General features: G+C 40.1%; 1 protein-coding gene and 1 long non-coding RNA gene across 5 annotated transcripts in view; one reads left to right on the forward strand and one right to left on the reverse strand.

Annotated features, from left to right (window-relative positions):
- Positions 1 to 9,070: 9,070 nt before the first annotated feature.
- LOC134337479 (uncharacterized) lies at positions 9,071 to 13,762 on the reverse strand. The gene is made up of 3 exons (XR_010016008.1): positions 13,561 to 13,762; positions 10,569 to 10,680; positions 9,071 to 9,764 (listed from the first exon to the last, which is right to left on the reverse strand). It is a non-coding gene; the product is annotated as an uncharacterized LOC134337479 (long non-coding RNA).
- Positions 13,763 to 14,927: 1,165 nt separating this feature from the next.
- LOC134337478 (casein kinase I) overlaps positions 14,928 to 20,472 on the forward strand; it is a 157,201-nt gene continuing 151,656 nt past the window's right edge. For 2 of the 4 annotated variants that reach the window (XM_063032525.1, XM_063032528.1), the window contains exon 1: positions 14,928 to 15,069. The gene's annotated coding sequence lies outside the window, so the exon portion shown is untranslated. The remainder of the gene's footprint in view (positions 15,070 to 20,472) is intronic. The other 2 variants (XM_063032526.1, XM_063032527.1) reach the window with 2 other exon arrangements.

Below are 20,472 nucleotides of genomic sequence, written 5' to 3' on the forward strand. Positions count from 1 at the left end.
CAGTACTGATAGCAAACAGTGAAGTAAATTTACAGAAACTAGTACCTACCGTCAACACAGAGAGTGAAAGACTTGGCCTAACCTTAAACAAAAAGAAAACTGAAGTAATAGTGTTATCAAAGAAACCTGCTATCCCAAACTGTAGGATCGTATTGGGAAATGAAATCCTGAAATGAGTTCACAACTTCAAGTACCTTGGATCATGGGTAACATCTGATGGCAAATGCGAAACAGACATAAAAGCAAGAATAGCAATGGCAAGAACAGCGTTTGCAGAAATGAGAAACATTCTAATGAACAAGAAGATAGCAATTGACATCCGCCTTAGAACTCTCAGCTGCTACATTCTTCCTATATTGATGTATGGCTGCGAGTTATGGACCATCACAAATGCAATGGAAAAAAGAATCAATATAGCAGAGATGTGGTTCCTCAGAAGAATGCTATGCATATCATATACGGACAGAATAACCAACGAAGAAGTTCTACAGAGAATGAAAACAAAACATACATTACTTAAAATCAGAAAACAGCAATCAAAATTCTTTGGACCCATCATGCAAAGAGAGACAATAGAACATTTAGTTACAACTGGAAAGCTGGAAGGAAAAAGAAGCAGAGGCAGACAGAGAATGAAAATGATATATGGAATAATATCATGGTCAGAAACAGGGGAGGTAACAACTACAATTTGGAGGGTCAGGGACCGTGATGGATGGAGAGACATGATCGCCCACGCCAAACGGTTTTATATATAAAACTTGAAATTCAGAAACTTGAAATGATTTGTATTTGGTAGTCAGAACACTATGCACAAAAACAAAATGCTGGAGGAACTCAGCAGATCAGGCAACATCTATGGAAATGAATGGACAATTGACATTTCAGGCTGAGACCCTTCATCAGAATTGGAAAGAAGTGGGGAAAAAGCCAAAAAAAGGTGGAGAGTGGGAAGAAGTACAAGCCAGGTGGTGTAGGAGGGGGATGAAGGGGGCTTCTTGTCCCTTCCTTTCCAGTCCTAATTTAGGATTTCGGCCCAAAGCATCGACTTTATACATTTCCATAGATACTTGCTGAGTTCCTCCAGCATTTTGTGTGTCTTGCTCTGGATTTCCAGCATCTGCAGCATCTCTTGTGTTTAAGAATGTTTCAGCTTGTATGCTTTTCATGAGAATGGGAGATTGCAGAATTTTGCGGGTAGATTTTTGAACCTAAGGTGACATATGTTATGTGTTTATGGAATTTCTTGTCTGCTGTAATAACTTTTGTCATTCCTTTAATGGATGACATCATTCTGAAAAGTTTCTGAATATTTTTAATGCATCAGACATTCCTGCAGTATTTTAGTTAGTCTGACTTGGGTATTGATAGAAAATCTATAATGTATAGAAAAGCTAACTAAAAACTTGTATTAACATTTGAAAGTTTACCATTTACTTACATTGATAAGAAACATCATCAGTACTTTCAAAAACTTACCACATTGCTTCCCTTTGAAACCGTGTCAGTTTGAGTAGCTTTTTAGTGTTTTTTTTACAGTACGTTTTACTTACTCTGTGCAAAATTAAGTGTTAGACTCTAATTTCCTCGGTATTAACATATTGATAATCCTGCAGTTGCCATTGATTAGCTGATTGTCATTACAAAAATTAGATTTATGTTGGGATTGAAAAATTTTATGAATTTCACAATGTTTATAATTACTTTTTGTTAAAAGATTTTTAAACTAGTTATGTTTAAAATGCAGTAATGTGTTAATTACTAATTTTAAAAATCTGCCAGAACAATAACTGGTTGATGAGTTGACCTTCAGGGAGTGTTTCTCTAGTTGTGTGGTATGTGTACTGATAATATGATTCTACCTACTATCCATTTATAATCTGTTTAACACTTGGTGGAGACAAACAGACATGTGGCAAAAACTTCCTGAACACGACATTCTGTCAGTTTTGAATCAGATTAATTTTCAAGGTATTTTGTGAATATCTCTAATGTGTGGGGTGTATAATTCTATTGGCAGATAATTGATTCATATTACTCTACTAAAATTAGTTGCTTGTTAATCTTGGAAGCAATGTGGCCTTTTTTTTTGAAAACTTTGTTCTATACAATGTAATCTAATCATTGAAGCTGAAATTAAGTTACTAAAACTTCCTTGTGTGCTATTTGTCTGAACTGACAGTTTTACTGGTTTAAATATATTTGAAGATTCCTCTTATGGGTTGTGCATGTCTTGAAATTTATATCTGTGTAGGAAATGTTAAAAGTAAAATATATTGCTTCTCATATAAGTAAAATGTATTGCTTTATTCATGTAAAATGGTAATAACAGAACAAAGGACTTTGTGGAAAGAATATTTTATTGTAAAGATATAACCTTGCAATGCTAATAAACTGCCTATACTAACTGATAATGAACCACTGAATTCCGTTTATAACAATTTGCTTTTCACACAGTGCCAGCTGGTAGAAAGTTTCAACCTGTACAACAAGGAGTTTCTGCATCAGTATGATACAAAATCTGTTGAACTAGACTAATTTTGTTGTATCCACCTTTTTATATTTTGCCCAGAATTGTAAATCTTTGCCCATTTGTCATTGAACCATTCACAGCTAACTTTCGAAATCTGTGCCCACTTCTCATACAAACAGTTTCCCTCAATCTTAAATAGCCAAGAATTTTCACAGATTTATTAATTCAATCCACCTTATTTACTGCTAGTAGGAGAGGAGCCCACAAGGGACCTCAAACTTAGCACAACTTACAATGAAGAAAAAGAAATTGATCAGGAGAAACATTTACCTCTTGAAAACTGGTAACAGTGATATTGTAAAAGAGTGTAAGAAAATAATGTTGAATAATTTGACATTTTTTTAATTAAAGAGGGGAATTAACAGGCTGTTCATCTCAAAGAAGTTGGAAATGTATAAGGGATAAGGATTTTTAAATGTATAAGCAATGTATAACAATCAGAAATAACATAACCTTTTGGACTAGGTTTTCAAATCCAGTGTTTTAAACAAACTAGATGTTAAAAATGCCATAATAATATATTAAAGTTTTCTTGATTAGAGAAGCACTCCCTTGTAAAATTAAACATCCCACTCCACCCATATATTTCAAGAAATGTCAAATCTAAGGAATATGTAAACCAATTTGCCTAAATATCGGTTCAAAATTCAAAGTAAATTTATTATCAAGGTACACATGTCACCATATACTACCCTGAGATTAGTTTTCTTGAGAGCATTCACATTTGGTATAAAGAAACAAAACAGAATCTATGAAAAACTGCACACAAACTAGGATGGACTAACAACCAATGTGCAAAAGTCATTACAGTGCCAGTGATCTGGGTTCAATTCCCAGCATTGTAAGAAGCTCATACAGTATATTCTTGTGTCTGTACAGGTTTCATCTGGGTGCTCCATTTTCCTCCCACTGTCCAGAGACATACGGGTTAATAGGCTAACTGATCACATGGGTGTAATTGGGCCAGAAGGGCTTATTACCTTGCTGTATCTCTAAGTAAAACAAATATAAGCAGTAGAACAGAGACTGCATTGCTGGAGAAGATGAGATTCAAAGTAAATTTATACTTTACACCATACACTACCCTGAGATTCACTTTCTTGCGGGCATTCACAGAGCAAAGAAATATAATAGAATCGCAGTGCCATGGTAGCATCATGGTTAGCCCAACACTATTACAGCTTGCGGCATCAGAGTTCAGGGTTCAATCTCGACATCCTCTGTAAGGAGTTTGTATGTCCTCCTCATGGGATGTGTTGGTTTTCTCCATCTCCTCGGGTTTCCTCCCACAGTCCAAAGATGTACCGGGTTGTTTGATTGGTCGTGATTAGGTTCGTGTTAAATCAGGGTTGTCGGGTTGCTGGGCAGTGTGGCTCAAAGGGCCAACTCCGTGCTGCATCTCTAAATAAATGAAAACTACAAAGACTGAAAATATAAAAACAATGTACAAAGACAAATTGTGAAATACAATAAATAAGCACAATCATGAGAAAATCTGTTGATGCTAGAAATCCAAAGCAACACACAAAATGCTGGAGGAACTCAACAGGTCAGGCAGCATCCATGGAAAGAGTAAACAGTTGACGTTTCATGCCGAGAGGACTGAGAAGGAAGGGGAAGATGCCAGAATAAAAAGGTGGAAGGCGGGGAAAGAGGCTAGCTGAAAGCTGATAGGTTTCCCCAGGTTCCCCTCTGCTTCCCCTTTCTCCTACCATCCACTCTCCTCACCTATCAGATTTTTTTCTTCTCCAGCCCTTGCTTCACCTACCACCTTCCAGCTAGCCTCCTTCCTCTCCCCCTCTCCCCAGCTTTTTATTCTGTCATCTTCCCCCTTCCTTCTCAGTCCCGAAGAAGGCTCTCGGCCTGAAACATCGACTGTTTACTCTTTTCCATAGATGCTGCCTGACCTGTTGAGTTCCTCCAGCATTTTGCATGTGTTGCTTTGAGAGAGATCGATTGATCTGAGGACTATCAATTGTAGAGTCCTTGAAACTGAGTCCATAAGTACTTCCATATGGAGGTGTCAAAGTCTGAAATTAGCAGTAATGCAAAACATTAAACCACTGTAAATTTCTCAAATGTTGCCTATTCCTGATGAACACATGGGGAATGTTATGCCCTTCCCCATCCAGAAAGCATGTTTAGCTAAACATTGAAGTCCTTGGAAATGAAAGCTAAATATTTGTTTAGGAAATTCGCTAGGTTACAGGAGAGTGATTGTGGGAATACAAACTCATTGGTAGAATGTTTTGGTTTCAGCTTTATTTATCATATGTACGTGGAAACATACACAGTGAAATGCATCTAATGTTATCTCTAAGCATTGATTTAACCTTAGGAAAGTAAATCCAGCCTGCAATGTTTCCCCTATTGTTTTTCCACATCTGAGTGAACCAACCATTGCACTAAGCAGAAAAATTTTATACTGCTTGAAAACTGCGTGGTACTTTTGATGGTTTTTTTGTAAAATGCATACTGTGAATATTTAGAATAAAAATTGAAAAATCACATACTTTTAAATTTATTTATTAATTGGAGGGTATAATGAAATATGGCACAACAAAAGAAATCTTTACCATTTTGTAAATTTAGGCCACATCAGTATTCAATGGCCAGCGGTTTATTAATAATTAGCTACTGACTTCTGTGTGTATTGTTACAATTTGTAACAGTGTTGTAACTTGAAACACTGACAATGTAAATGTGTTGAAGCTCTAAAATGTTTCAAAGCAAAGGTTGTGGAATGTTTATTGTTTAGAAAATTTAAGGATTATTTTCATTAACACATTGATTACAGGGTGTTTCCTATGGTGGGAGAGTCTAAAACCGGAGGACACAACCTCAGATTAGAGAGGCATCCTTTTAGAACAGAGATGAGGAGGAATTTCTTTAGCCAGAGCGTGGTGAATCTGTGGAATTTGTTGCCACAGGCAGCTGTGGAAGTCAAGTCTGTATGTATATTTAAGGCAGAACTTGATAGATTCTTGATTGGTCAGGGCACGAAGAGATATGGGAAGAAAGCAGGACATTGGGGCTGAGCGGAAAAATGGATCAGCCATGATGAAATATTGGAGCAGACTCGATCAGCCAAACGGCCTAATTCTGCTCCTGTGTCTTATGGTATTTCACAATTATATGAGCATAGATTGCAAAATTGAATTAGCATAATTTCAATTTTATATTAACATTATATACAAGAAAATACCAACTGTGAAGCAACAAAGGCTATGTGCGTGGGAGCATTTCAGTTGCTGCATGGCTGTGTACCTGAACAGCTTAGAGGGAACAGTGCTCCAGAGGTGAGGACCCAAATGCCTGAAGCAGTTGCTTCTAACTGTGGATAAAAGACATCTAGAATACACAAGAGTTGAATACCCTGTGGCTTTTTGTCCTGGGAGGGGTGGAGGGGGAGGGTATGGCTTACTTGCTGTCAAAAGCCGCCTCCATTGTGTCGATCATGATGAGTCAGTTTAAAAACTGCAGCTGCTCTTTCCATTGGTTGGCTTGTGTGCCACAGCACCTACTGTCCAATTTCAAACACCTCAGAGGCATAAAGAGTTACATGTGCGAAAGGTTCTCTCTCTTTCGCTTTGTCCCTGGAACTGTCGGGAAGGTATGCTCTGCGCGCACTTTTTAAATAAGTATCTGTTTGTTCAATTTTTAGTTTTGTAGTTTGTGTAACTTGAGGCAACTTAAATGTTCGATCGAATTTTTTTACTCTTTAAATAAATGATTAATATACATATTCGTAGTTAGTATTTTCTGAATCACTCACCAAACCCGTGAACCTGCTTCAATGTTCCACTTTTGTAGGTTCTAGCACTCGAGGAGGGAGGTACACAAAACGTGAACAGAAAAGAATCCGACCTCCAAGGCTACAAATGTTGGAAGATAGGTTAAAGCTGGTTTAGTCTTTTTCAGCTGACAATTGACAAGACAGCCTCCGTGGTAGTGCAATGGTTAGTGCAACGCTATTACAGCTTGGTGCCAGAGTTTGGAGTTTAATTCCAGATCCATCTGTAAGTTGTTGGTACATTCTCTGTGTGAACTGCACTGACTTTCTCAGGATGCGTCGGTTTCCTCTCACAGTCCAAACATGTCCTGGTTATTAGGTTAACTGGTCATTGTAAATTGTCCTGTGAAGGCTGATATATACTTCTGCGTAGACTCTACGCCATAGCCTACGCAAGTGGCCTACGCCGTTGTGAGCGTTTATACTTGTGCGTTGGTGTGTCTGCATCGCTCTGCAATTCACCGCCAAAATGCTAGTTGGCGTGGGGTTTCTATGCCACTGTGTTGAGTTTCTTTGTGTACTTCAAACAATGGCGACTGAAACTGAGCACATCATGTTGGAGTTGGAGCTAATAAATATTGAACAAGAGTTACTTTTATTGAAATTACTGCAATGCAGAAAAGAGAGAAGACTTCGGAGGTGATGTTGTGTATGACCATTGAACGGATTGAGGCAGAAGGAGGGTGAATTTTCTGTGCATGTCCGGCCACTGAGAGACATGGATGAGGAAATGCATTTCAAATATTTTCATCGTCTCCAAGCGATGCTACCAAGCGGACCAATCACAGTTGTTGCAGTCTGCGTCGCCGCGACGCGTAGTTACATTTTTGGGGAGGTGTGCATCAGACTAAGGCGTAGGGTACGTGGCTACACTGTACCTATGGCATAGATTCAACGCAGAAGTATAAACTGGTCTTAATTGGGCAAGAGTTAAATACTTGTGTTGCTGGGCGGCATGACTCCAAAATCTGGCATGATGCCAGAGGACTGGAAAATTGCAAATGTCATTCCACTCTTTAGGAAAGGAAGAAGGCAGCAGAAAGGAAATTATAGACCAGTTAGCCTGACCTCAGTGGTTGGGAAGATGTTAGAATCAATTGTTAAGGATGAGGTTATTGAGTACTTGGTGATACAGGACAAGATAGGACAATGTCAGCATTGTTTCCTTAAGGGAAAATCTTGCCTGACGAACCTGTTGGAACTCTTTGAGATTACAAGTAGGATAGATAAAGGGGATACAGTGGATGTTGTATACTTGGACTTTCAGAAGGCTTCTGACAAGGTGCCACACGAGGCTGCTTACCATGTTAAGAGCCCATGATAATACAGAAAAGTTACTGGCATGGTTAGAACATTGGCTGATTGGTAGGAGGCAGCAAGTGGGAATAAAAGGATATTTGTCTGTTCGGCTGCCAGTGACTAGTGGTGTTCTGCAGGGATTGGTGTTAGGACCGCTTCTTTTTATGCTGTATAGCAATGATTTAGATGATATAGATAGCTTTGTTGCCAAGTTTGTAGATGATATGAAGATTGGTGGAGGGGCAGGTAGTGTTGAGGAAACAGGAAGGCTGCAGAAGGACTTAGACAGACTAGGAGAATGGGCAAGAAAGTGGCAAATGAAATACAATGTTGGAAGATGCATGGTCATGCACTTTGGTAGTAGAAATAAATGTGAGGACTATTTTCTAAACGGGGGGGAAAATCCAAAAATCCAAGATGCAAAGGGACTTGGGAGTCCTTGTGCAAAATATCCTAAAGGTTGACTTAGGTTGAGTTGGTGGTGAGGAAAGTAAATGCAATGTTAGCATTCATTGCAAGAGGTCTAGAATACAGGAGCAGGGATGTGATGCTGAGGCTTTATAAAGCACTGGTGAGGCCTCACCTTGAGTATTGTGAACAGTGTTGGGCTCCTCATCAAAGAAAAGATATGCTGGCATTGGAGAGAGTCCAGAGCTGGTTCACAAGGATGATTCCAGGAATGAGAGGGTTATCATGCAAAGAACGTTTGACAGCTCTGGGTCTGTACTTGCTGGAATTTAGAACGATAGGGAGGATCTCGTTGAAACCTTTTGAAAGTTGTAAGGCCAAGAGAGAGTAGATGTGGAAATGATGTTTCCCATGGACAAGAGGGTACAGCCTCAGGATAGAGGGGCATCCATTTAAAACAGAGATGTGGAGAAATTTCTTTAGCCAGAAGGTGGTGAATTTGTTACTGCAAGCAGCTGTGGAGGCCAAGGCAGAGATTGATAGGTTCTTGATTGGACATGATATCAAAAGTTACAAGGAGAAGGCCGAGGAAATGGGGTTGAGGAGGAGAAAAAAAGGATCCGCCATGATTGAATGTTGAATGACGGACGGGCCAAATAGCTTAATTCTTATCCTGTGTCTTATGGACTTGTTGGCCTGAAGTGCCTGTTTGATGTATCTCATGATAAAAAAAAATGAAATAAAATAAAGTAAAAAAAATGCATAAGGCTGAATAGCCTCCTGTATTGTAACTTTGATTCTATTAAAGTCTAGGCTTAGGAGGACCACAAGATTCAGCTTTGGATTCATTTATTTATCAATGTACACTGAAGATACAGTGAAATTTGTCATTTGTGTTAACCAACACAACTTATGGATGTGCTTGGGGCAGCCAACAAATATTAACACACATTCCAGTGCCATCATCGTCTGCCCACCATGTTCAGCAGAACAACACAAGAAACAAAAACAAAACAATAGCAAAACAGGCCCTTTACACACACACATTCACACGCTCTCTCACTCTCCCCTTCAACTCTAAGACAGACCGTTGCCAGGTCTCCAACCTCCAGTATCTGGTCAGGCCTCTTGGACATCGAGCTTCTGACTTCCACTTCAACCATTGTACCCCAACTTCCAACCTTGCCAACTTCTGTCCTTGAGCTTCAGTCTTTTCCACAGGACCTGCCAATCATGGAACTCTGAACTCTAGACACACACAGATCTCTGACTCCTGAACTCACTGACCTGGGGGTTCACTGGGCTTTGTGCCTTCCACTCAGATGATCTCTGATTCCGAGTCTCACCGACCTAGGGAAACTTGCCAACCCGGGGGGTGGGCGGCACCAGCCCTCGTCCATGGGACCCACTGACCTCAGTTAATGACCACGGGGATCATTGGCCTTGGACGGTGAAGCACTCTGACTTGAGCTCTGGCTCCTTTCCTCTCTGACCTCTAACTCCTTATCCCTGTTCCCAACTCCTTATCCCTGTCCCCGACTCCTTGTACTGCCACCAAAACCATCCCTATGAACCAAAAAAATACAGCTAAATCTGAGCCACATCCTCCATGAACATTGCAGCAGGGTACCATGTTGACCAGATGTCAACTAAAGTAGTAATTAGAGTTCAGTGGTAATGCAAAAGAAAGATTTGATTTGTGGAGATGGTCATCCGGTTTACAGCAAATATCTGTGGAGGGAAAAATAGTAAACTTGTCACATTTCTTTGAAACAACACCATGAAGGACATAGAACATTACAAGATGATAAGGTAGCATAGTGGTTAGTGTAACACTGTTGGAACCTAGGGCATCAGAGTTCGATTCTGATGTCCTGTGTAAGAAAGATTGTATGTTCTTCTTATGAGCACGTAGGTTTCCTCCAGGTGCTCCGGTTTCCTCCTACATTCCGTGATTAGGCTGGGTTTGAAAGGAGAGTCACTCGATGGTGCGGCTCGTTGGGCCGGAAATGCCTGTTCTGTGCTGTATCTCTAAATAAATTTTTTAAAAATAAATTCAAGACCATCAACAGAATGGTCACCATGTGTGTTTCGATAAAGAAATGTGTTCCCTCAGTGTAACATTGTAAATGTTAGCCCAGGTTTTATGTGCAAACTCAAGGTCATGAAGTAGAATTCCTACTTTATTTTAAACAAGCACAAAGAACACAGAACATTCTAGCACAGTACAGGCCCTTTTGCCCACACTGTTAAGCTGACCTTATAGCCTACTCTAAGGTCAATCTAACTCTTCCCTTCTACATAACCTTCCATTCTTCTGTCATCCATGTGCCTATCTTAAGAGTTTCTTAAATGTCCTTAATATATCTGCCTTTACCTCCGTCCCTGACAGGGCATTCCACACACTCACCACTCTCTGTGTTAAAAAAAACAACTACCTCTGATATCTCTCCTATGCTTTCCCCTAATCACCTTAAAATTACGTCCATTTGTATTAGTCATTTCCATCCTAGGAAAAAGACTCTGGCTACTTACTTGATCTATGCCTCTTAATCTCTTGTACAAGTTGCCTCTCATCTTCCTTCGCTCCTTTGGTGGTTGCATCACTGTCCAGCACGGAGGGGCCAGTGCTCAGGATCAGGTAAAGCTGCAGAAAGTTGTAAACTCAAACTCAATAAAAAAATTACAAAAAAAAGAAAGTTGTAAACTCAGCCAGCTCCATCATGGGCACTAGCCTTCCCAGCATTGAGAACACCTTCAAAAGGCGATGCCTCAAAAAGGTGGCATTAGTCATTAATGACCATCACCCAGGACATAGCTTCTTCTCATCAAGAGGGAGGTACAGGAGCCTGAAGATACACACACAACATTTCAGGAACAGTTTCTTCCCCTGCATCATCAGGTTTCTGAATGGGCAATTAACCTATGAACGCTACCTCACTATTTTTCCCTCTCTTTTTGCACTACTTACTTTATGTTTTATATACAAACGTTTGTATATTTGGGAACAGCTTCTTTCCAACTGTGATAAGACTGCTGATCAGATCCTGACCCGGATCTGGGCCATACCTTCCAAATATCCGGACCTGCCTCTCGGTTTTTTTGCACTACCTTACTTTCCCTTTTCTATTTTTTATTTATGATTTATAATTTAAATTTTTACTATTTACTATCGATTTGTACTCCAGGGAGCACGAAGAGCAGAATCAAATATCGCTGTGATGTTTGTTCGCTCTAGTATTAATTGTTTGGCGACAATAAAGTATAATGTAATTTATAGTTTTTATTATATATTGCAATGTACTGCTGCTGCAAAGCAACAAATTTCATGGCCTATGCCAGTGATATTAAACCTGATTCTGATTCCAGAGAGAAAAGCCTTAGCTCACTCAAGCTATCCTCGTAAAACATATTCTCTAATCTGGGCAACATCCAGGTGAGGCCCCTCTGCACACTCTCTAAAGCTTCCACATCTTTCCTATAATGAGGCGACCAAAACCAAATACAATACTCTAAGTGTGGTTTAATCAAAGTTTTATAAAATTGCTACATAACCTAGTGGCTCTTGAAATCAGTCCCATGATTAATGAAGGTCATCGCACCAGGTGTCTTCCTCCTACCATCCCTTCAACTTGTGTGGCAACTGAGGAGTATGCAGACTGTGCAGTTTGCCATCAAGAGGCCAATGTGCCTTTTCGAATATTAGTTTTCAAATACTAGTATCGGATCTGTGATGTTGAGTATCTTCTGATTAATGTTATAAGCTGCTAGAGTTTATAAAATGAGCAATAGTTTTCCAGATACTGTAGCAGCAAATAAGTGAACTGGATGTCAAATTACTGGTTCAACAAACTGCAGAGGGGGTACAAATGAAATCGTGACAAATAAAATGATTGAGTTAAAAGAATGGACTTAAGCTGTGACAAAAGAGTGCCCAGAGATAGATATTTGTAAAAAAAAAATGTTGAAAACAAATGCAGTAAGCTGATGGCATAGCATGGTATAGACCAGGGTAAAACTAACTTATTGGTTATCAAGGCACCCATCAGAGATATTTATCAGGAGCACTGTGTATGCAGGGCTCCTAGCACTGTCAGTGATCCCTCCCATCCATCCAGCAATCTCTTTGCCCCCCCACCGTCAGGCAGGAGGTCCCATAGCAATAGGACAAGTGTCAGGCCTGCTACGCTGACATCTCCCAGTCTCCACCTAGCTAATCAGATTCACATATCCCTCATTCCAGACTTGTCACCTGCAGCCTATTTAACCCCAGTTCTCATCCACTGTCCTTGTTCACTCATTGAACCAGGCGATCTCAACCAGTTGCTCTGAGCTTTCACCCTCCCTGCCTAGAGTTTCCCAGGTGCCTGTTGTGTTTAAATTCTGTTTTGTTTTGTGGCACCTCATGGGTTATTATTTTGCAGTCTATCATTAAAGTTATCATTGACTGCTGAATTATCTCTGCTGCTCTGCTTTTGGGTCAAGCCTCCTCTACATTTCCTGACAGCAAGGACTGTTAGGCTGGGAAGCAGCTTCTTCTCCCAGACCAGGAGACTACTGAGCTCCCTGCCACCACCCACATGTCATTACTTATGAAGTGCTGGTAGCATTATACTGCTCACTTTTAAACTTGTGTCGTAAATGCAACTTATTATTTGTTAATTTATTTCTAGTAATATTATGTTACGTATATGTGTATGAGTTATATGTACTGTACTGTGCAGAGGAACATGTCTCGTTTAGCGGTATAGATGTAAATGGTTGAATGAGAATAAACTTGAACTTGACTTGACTGTATTTTTAGGCTGAATAATGCTTTTCATTAGATGTTGATGGTGTCTTCTTTCCAGCTTTGATCCTTGTGCTTGATAGTGTTAGTATTTCATGTCAAAGTCAAAGTAAATTTATTATTAAAGAATGTGTATGTTCCCATATAGTACCCAGGGATTCATTATCTTGCAGGCATTTACGGGAATGAAAGAAATACAATAGAATTTATGAAAACTATACATAAACAAAGCAATGAATGTGCAAAAGAAGAAAACCTGTGCAAATAAAATAATACTGACAACATGAGTTGTAAAGTCCCAGAAAGTGAGTCTGCAGGTTGTGGAAGCAGTTCAGAGTTGACATGAGTGATGTTATCCACAGTGGTTCAAGAGCCTGAAGTTTGCAGGAAAGCAGCATTCATCATCAGGGAGCCCCACCACCCAGGCCAAGCTCTCTCCTTTCTGCTGCCGTCAGGAAGAAGATACAGGAACCTCAAGACCCACACCTCCAGGTTCAGGAACAGTCATTACCTCTCAACTAATACATGGTCTCAATATGTATTGCTTATTTATGTATGTATGTATGTGTGTATTTATTATTCTTTCATTCTGTATTTGCCTGGCTTGTTGTCTTTTGTATATCGGCTGAATGTCCAGTTGGTGCGGTCTTTCATTGATTCTATTATGGTTATTATTCTATTACGGATTTATTAAGTATGCCCGCAAGAAAAAAACATATACTTTGATAATAAACTTACTTTGAACTTTTAAACTTTGAAGAACTGTTTCTGAATCTCAGGCAACACACATCAAAGTTACTGGTGAACGCAGTAGGCCAGGCAGCATCTCTAGGAAGCATTTACGGAGAAGAATTATGGAGAGTCGACATTACAGGCCGAGACCCTTCATCACGACTGAATATAAGATCATGCTAGGCATGGGTAGAGTGGAGAGCCACTATCTTTCTTTCAAGATTGAAGTATCTAATACCTGACGGCATGCTTTTCAGGTGAGAGTAGTGGATGCTCGGAATGCGCTACCTGGGATGATGGGTGAGGCAAACACGATAGGGGCATTCAAAAGCTCTTAAGATAGAAGCACATGAAATGGAGGGATATGCATATTGTGTAACCAGAAGGGTTTAAAATAGTTGGACAACGTACACATTGTTGGAGAAACCCAGCCGGGCAGGCAGCATTTATGGGAGTAATGAACGCTTCATCCGGACCCTTCACCCTTAAGCAGGTCTCGGCCCGAAACGTTGACTGTTCATTTCCTACAGGATATTGCTTGTCCTGTTGAGTTCCTCCAGCATTTTTCGAGTATTGCTGAAGTTTTACAATATCTGCGGAACCTCTTGCGTCTTAGTTTTGATGGGTATTTGATTATTAATTTATCGTTTGGTGCCACACTGGGAACTAAGCAGTTCCAATCCGCGTCTCTTGCTGCTCTCTGAGGAATTGCTCCGCTGTAAACTCATCAGCAAGCCTGCAGTCTTTCAGAAGAACTTGACTGCTGGTGGGGAGAATAATCCAGTTGCGAGATAAACAGCCAAAGCAAGGTATACAAGTGAACCTATTACTTTGTAGCGACCCACGCCATCACACCTCAGCTCTCATCCTCTTTGCAAAACAGAAACCCATTGAGATTCCCTTGGAAAGTTAGCAGGATGTTAAACTGGGCTGGCTGACTGCATGAGAAGATCTGACGTCAGCGGCTGCCTCCTCCGCCTATTGATTATTTTACTGTCGGCTCCACCTTTCTGTGAGATCGTCAGTGAACCCGCCCCCGGCTCTTCTTGCACTGACAAGCCTCCACCACCCCCAACAACGTCCTCAACTTTCGTCTGCCTGACGGCTACGAAACAAGCCAACTTCAGCGGCGAGTTGACACTCGGACTTGAGTGACGGGTCGCCGCAACCAATGGTAGGCGCCATCTCCGGACCAACCTTCGTTCAGCCGCGAGTGGACTGCGGGTTTGAGTGACGGGTCGCTGCAGCCAATGACAGACGCCGTCACCCAGAGCAACATTCCAAGTGAGGGGGGCGGCCGCGGAGGGCCCGTCCAATCGTGGAGCTCCGGAGGCTCGAGGCACCGCAGCCAGCAAGTTTGGTTGGAGGCCGGCGGGCGGGGGAAGGCGCATGCGCCAAGGAGTTGCCCTGGTGCTGGGTTGGAAATAGGTTTAAAAAAAATCCCAGCAGCGAAAAAAAATACAGCAAGAGAGGGAAATGAGGGGAGAGTCTTCTGCAAACCTGATCTAGAAGAAGGTACTGAGTTGTTCTTTACCTCTCAGCTGTGGCTTGGGAGCAGAGGGTGCTAAAGGAGAGGCCGGTTTTAGTCTGAGACTCTCGGCTGGTGTGTTGTGCTGCTCAGAAGCACTTAGGGTTAGGCTCGGCTCGGCTCTCTGTGGCTAGGCCTGCCTCGACTTCAGCGCCTGTAAATGAACCAAATGCTCTTCCTCCTGCCTTCACTGCCCTTCCCTCTCCTTCCAGGGGCTGCTGGCTTCCTGCTTTCTTTAGAACGACGAGCTTTTGCGTGAATTCTTACTTGTAACACTCCACAGACACTAGTTGGAGGGACTTTTTTTTGTGTTTTTCATTTCGAAACTAAATTTTTAGTTGTATTACAAGTTCTTTAAAGTCCAGGGATTCCAGTATTTATCAGCAGTGAGGATACCAGGTTTGACTACGTTATTCCAGAGGTGGTGGTGATCATAACTTCTGGTGGTGGATCCTTGGCAAAAAAAAATAGATGAATGAATTGACCGTTCAACTAAAGAGACGAATGTTTGGGGAATATGAGACTGTTGTCTTGATGGTCTTTGTTGAAATGATGGGTATTTGTGAATCTAACACCATAAAAACGAATCAGGAATGTATTATGCAATAGATGTTCAGCATATTAGGACCTCTCAATACCTGAACGTCTGCAATTATTTTAATTTGTCTTCTCTTCCCCATTTCCACCTCCAACAACTTTCCAGTCAAAATACTAAACATGTAGAACTGCTGGAAACAATATGTTATTGAAGCCTTTCAGTTGATAATTTTATGTTCAAATAATTTTATGAAAGGTGGGGTCTTTCAGATAGACACACAAATAGCTTTAACATTGTTTGGGGGCATTGTTGGAAGGAAGTAATGAATAATATAATTTTATTTATACTGGGGTCCCTCTTCAACAGTGGGTGAACAATCTAAAGGGGAGCATTTTACCCTGTTTTTTATTGGGTGGCATCTCTGCTTTTCAAATTTATTTAATTCTAGTGGTTATTTTCAAACTCAAAAGAAGTGGTCCTTGTTTGGAAAGTTTCTAAAGTCATATTGGAGCTTTTGACATTATATATTTGGAAAAACAAATTTTGGATCACCTACCAGAATATTTTGTAGAAAATTTTTGTTAATTTTAAATATGTCTACAAGGTGGAAAATTGTGTGTGAGGCAGCAGTTAGTGGAAGAGAGCTGTTTGGGTAGTCATTTGGAAGCTGTCCAGCTATGTTCAGTGATGTGTTATGGAACATTTTGAATGAAACAAACGAAGTAACAGGTTACATGTTTGTTGCAAAATAGTTACATTCTTCATTCTTTAGCATGCAACTTTATTTAAATACTCAGGTTAGATAATATTGATACAATTTTTTGGAATTCAATTTGAATTAGAATACCTGGTGATATATAAAAATATATCATAAGCAGATGTAATGCTGCAGATTTTCTAATGCTATATATGTTAGAGCAGATGCCAGATGCATGTATATCCTTTTAAATCCTCTTTCAATATTTGACAGGATCTCATTGAAACCTATTGAAAGGCCTAGTTAGAATGGATGTGGAGAGGATGATTCCTACAGTGGGGAAGTCCAGGGCCAGAGGACACAGGCTCAGAATAGAACAGAGATGAGGAAATTCTTTATCAGAGGGTGATGAATCTGCGTTCATTGCAACAGACGGCGGAGACCTAGTCATTGGGTTATATTTAAAGCAGAAGTTAACCAGTATTTGATTAGTAAGAGTGTCAAAGGCTATGTGGAGAAGGCATTAGGGTTAGGTTGAGAGATGATAAATCAGCCCTTTTGGAATGGTGGAGCAGATTCAATGGGCAGAATGGCCTGATTCTCCTCCTATATCTGGTCTCCTAATGAATGGTACAGCCTATCCCTTGGAAGTATTTTTGCAGATTTGCCATGAAAATCTACAGTTGCATTTCACACTAGTTTTCAGAAAACAGCCAGTTGATGAATTTGAAGTGATACTATTGTGTCACCATGTTTTGCTTTTGTGGGTTTTATTAATTACCATATGAAACATTATTTGTAATTCTGCCCTCTGGACCTGCACTATCTCATTTTCAATTCAGCACTAGCTTGATAATAGTTATATTGTTAAATGTTTAATTCTTCTACATGATCCTAGACTATTCATATACTGGTGTAGCTATGGCTTGGCATCTTATATGTATGCTTTAACTCTGGGAACTGCTCTGAATAAATCACTTCCAGAATTTTGAAGGTATTTTTTAAGAGCATAAGATATAAATGAAGATTCAGCCATTCTGTCCATAAAATCTCTGCCATTTCATCATGGCTGCTTTACTATTCCTCTCAACCTTCTTCTTCTGCCTTCTCCCCTTAATCTTTGATGTCCTGACTAATTAAGAATCTATCAACTTTCGCTTTACCCGGTGACTTGGCTGACACTGCTGCCTGTGGCAATTAATTCCCCAGATTCACCACCCTCTGGCTAAGAGAAAATTCCAGCTCATCTTTGTTCTGTAGGAATGCCTTTTGATTCCTCCAGTTGTGCACTCTGGTCCTAGACACTATAGGAAACATCCTCTCTGCATCCACTCTGTCTAGACGTTTCAGTATTTCATAAATTTCAATGAGATCCCCCTTCATTCTTCTGAACTCCAGTGAGCACAGACCCAGAGCTATCAAACGTTCCTTATACATTAACATTTCATTCCAAAATCATTCCTGTGATCCTCTGGATATTTTCCAATGCCAGCACATTCTTTCTTTGATAAGGGGCCCAAAACTGCAAATGTGGTCTGAGCAATGCCTTATAAAGCCTCAGCATTACATCCTTGCTTTTCTGTTCTAAAGTGAGCTCTCCCTTTTTATGTATTTATGTCAATTGAATGGCAAATTAAGACCATCTTCCATGTTCTTGTATTTAACCAGGTTTCTTGAAAATTTTAATGATGGATTGCTTTCCTCATTCACATCAAAACCTAACAATTTTTTCCTACGGATCCCTTCCACCCCAAGGCCTGCTCTGCCTGCCGTCTACTCATTATGTAATTGTACACTTCATTTGGGTGTTTCATTCCACATGGTGGTCTTATTTCAATACTAATGTCAAAGCTCACAATGGCAATATGTAGAGCAGATAGAAATTTGTGACAGTTGATATGATTTGTCATTCTGTTGTTGGACCTATTTATATGGAGTTGATGGTAGTGAGTCTATGGAATTCATTGCTGCAGGTGGCTGTGTAGGCCAAGAACATATGTATTTAAAAGCAGAGGGTGAGATGTTCTGACTGTGCATGGGTAGCAGAATCCATCCTGGCTAGATTCTGCTTTTTCATGTAACATATTGGATTAAATAATTTTGAAGCAGGAAGACATTGTTCAAGTTAATTAATTCACTTTGGCTGCCTCAGATGTCACCTTCTGAAGAACACAATTTTGTACTCACAATAAAATGGCTCTTGCATGCATTATTGGCTCTGCTTGCCTCTAAAGTTATGTCAGTTATTTTAAACAAAGAAGCTCTAGGAAACAAAGGTTCTGTCAAAGATGTCAGCATTCATAACGATAATCAACTTAGTATGAAGGAACTTGCAATCCTCAAATCTCCACGATTCAAACTTCTTTATGCAGGAAATACTTAATACAAATATAGATGAGGAAAAAAGATTCTGAAAAGACTAATTTCCCATTACTATCCTTTGATAATCTTTTATAGATAGAACTAATTATAAAGGGAGATAAAATCCAATAATGATAAACTGATTATATATTTATTCAGTGATACAGCGCAGAGTAGGATCTTCCAGCATGAGCCGTGCTGCATAGCAACCCCCGACAAGCCCAATTAACTCTAAACCTAATCTCAGGCCAATTTACAAAGACCTGGCACTGGAAGAGGAAACCAGAGCATCTGGGGGAAATCCACATATTCCATGGGGAGGCACCTTACAGACAACACCAGTGTTGAATTGGACGCCCTAAGCATCGCGTTTACGGCTACACTACCGTGTTTTGTGCACAAAGGAATTGAAGGTTTCTTGGACTATGCAATAAAGAGGACTATAAATGATCCTAATTGACTGACTTAGTTTGCTGAAAGGTGCAAAATGCAGTGAAGTGCAAAATATGAGACTGATGTGATAAAACAGCAGAGCAGAATTGAATTACTGGGAATGGCAGTGAAGAGATAAACGTGTAGAAATAGAGCGTTTAATTAGTTCAGCAAGTGCAAACTTCAGTGTTGTGAATCTGAAGAACTTGTTGCTTGCCTTGTTATATTTGCACAAGAGATGCTGCAGGTGTTGGTAATCCAGAGTAATGTGAAATGCTGGAGGAACTCAGCAGGTTAAGCAGCATCTGTGGAGAGGAATGAACAGTTGATATTTCGGGCCAAAACCCTTCTTTAAGAAATCTTGGTTAGACTGTTCACTTATTTACCTACATTGGATTCAACACAGTAATTCTTGATAGATCGCTTGGGTGTTTCTATTATGGCAATTTCATTATCGGTCTTATCTGTTAAAGTCTCACAATATTTAAATTTCATCATGGATTCAGTGGTTACACTACAAATCTGAGACAAGTAACCAAGTTGCATCAAGGAAAATTGATGTTATTTGTTACAATTTGTTGCAAGTATTTGGTTATTTGTGTATGTAACCAAACACCACCTCAGTGCTCATTGGAGGATCAGAGGTGGAAAGAACCAGCAGCTTTAAATTCCACTGTTATTATTTCGGGGTACTTGTCTTGGGCCTGGCACATAAGTGAAATTACGAAGAAAGCACAGCAGCGCCTCTACCTCAGGAGCTCGCAAAGATTCGGCATGACATCTAAAACTTTGACAAACTTCTGTAGATTTGTGGTGGAGAGTATATTGACTGGCTGCATCACAGCCTGGTATGGAAACACCAATGCCCTCGAATGGAAAATTCCTACAAAAAGTAATCAATACAGCCCAGTCCATCCCAGGTATAGCCCTCCACACCATTAAGCATATCTACATGAAACATTGTCACAGGAAAGCAGCATCCATCATCAGGGACCTGCACCACTCAGGCCATGCTCTCTTATTGATGCTGCCATCAGTAAGAAGGTACAGGAGTCTACAGTCATTCAGGTTCAAGAACAATTTTTAACCTTCAACCATTAGGCTCATGAACAAAAGGGGATAACTTCACTTGCCCTATCATTAAAATGTTCCCACAACTGATGGACTCAGTTTCAAGGACTCTTCATCTCGTGTTGATATTTATTGCTTATTTATTTTTATTATATCTTTTTGTATTTGCACACTGAGTATGCCTACAAGAAAATGAATCTTATGGTTGTATATGGTAACCTATATGTACTTTGATATGTAGAGCTGTGTTCACCTGCCAGCTGTTTATTTTATAAGTTACCGGCATTTTTA

This window comes from Mobula hypostoma, chromosome 24, assembly GCF_963921235.1.
Source record: "Mobula hypostoma chromosome 24, sMobHyp1.1, whole genome shotgun sequence".
NCBI lineage: Eukaryota > Metazoa > Chordata > Chondrichthyes > Myliobatiformes > Myliobatidae > Mobula > Mobula hypostoma.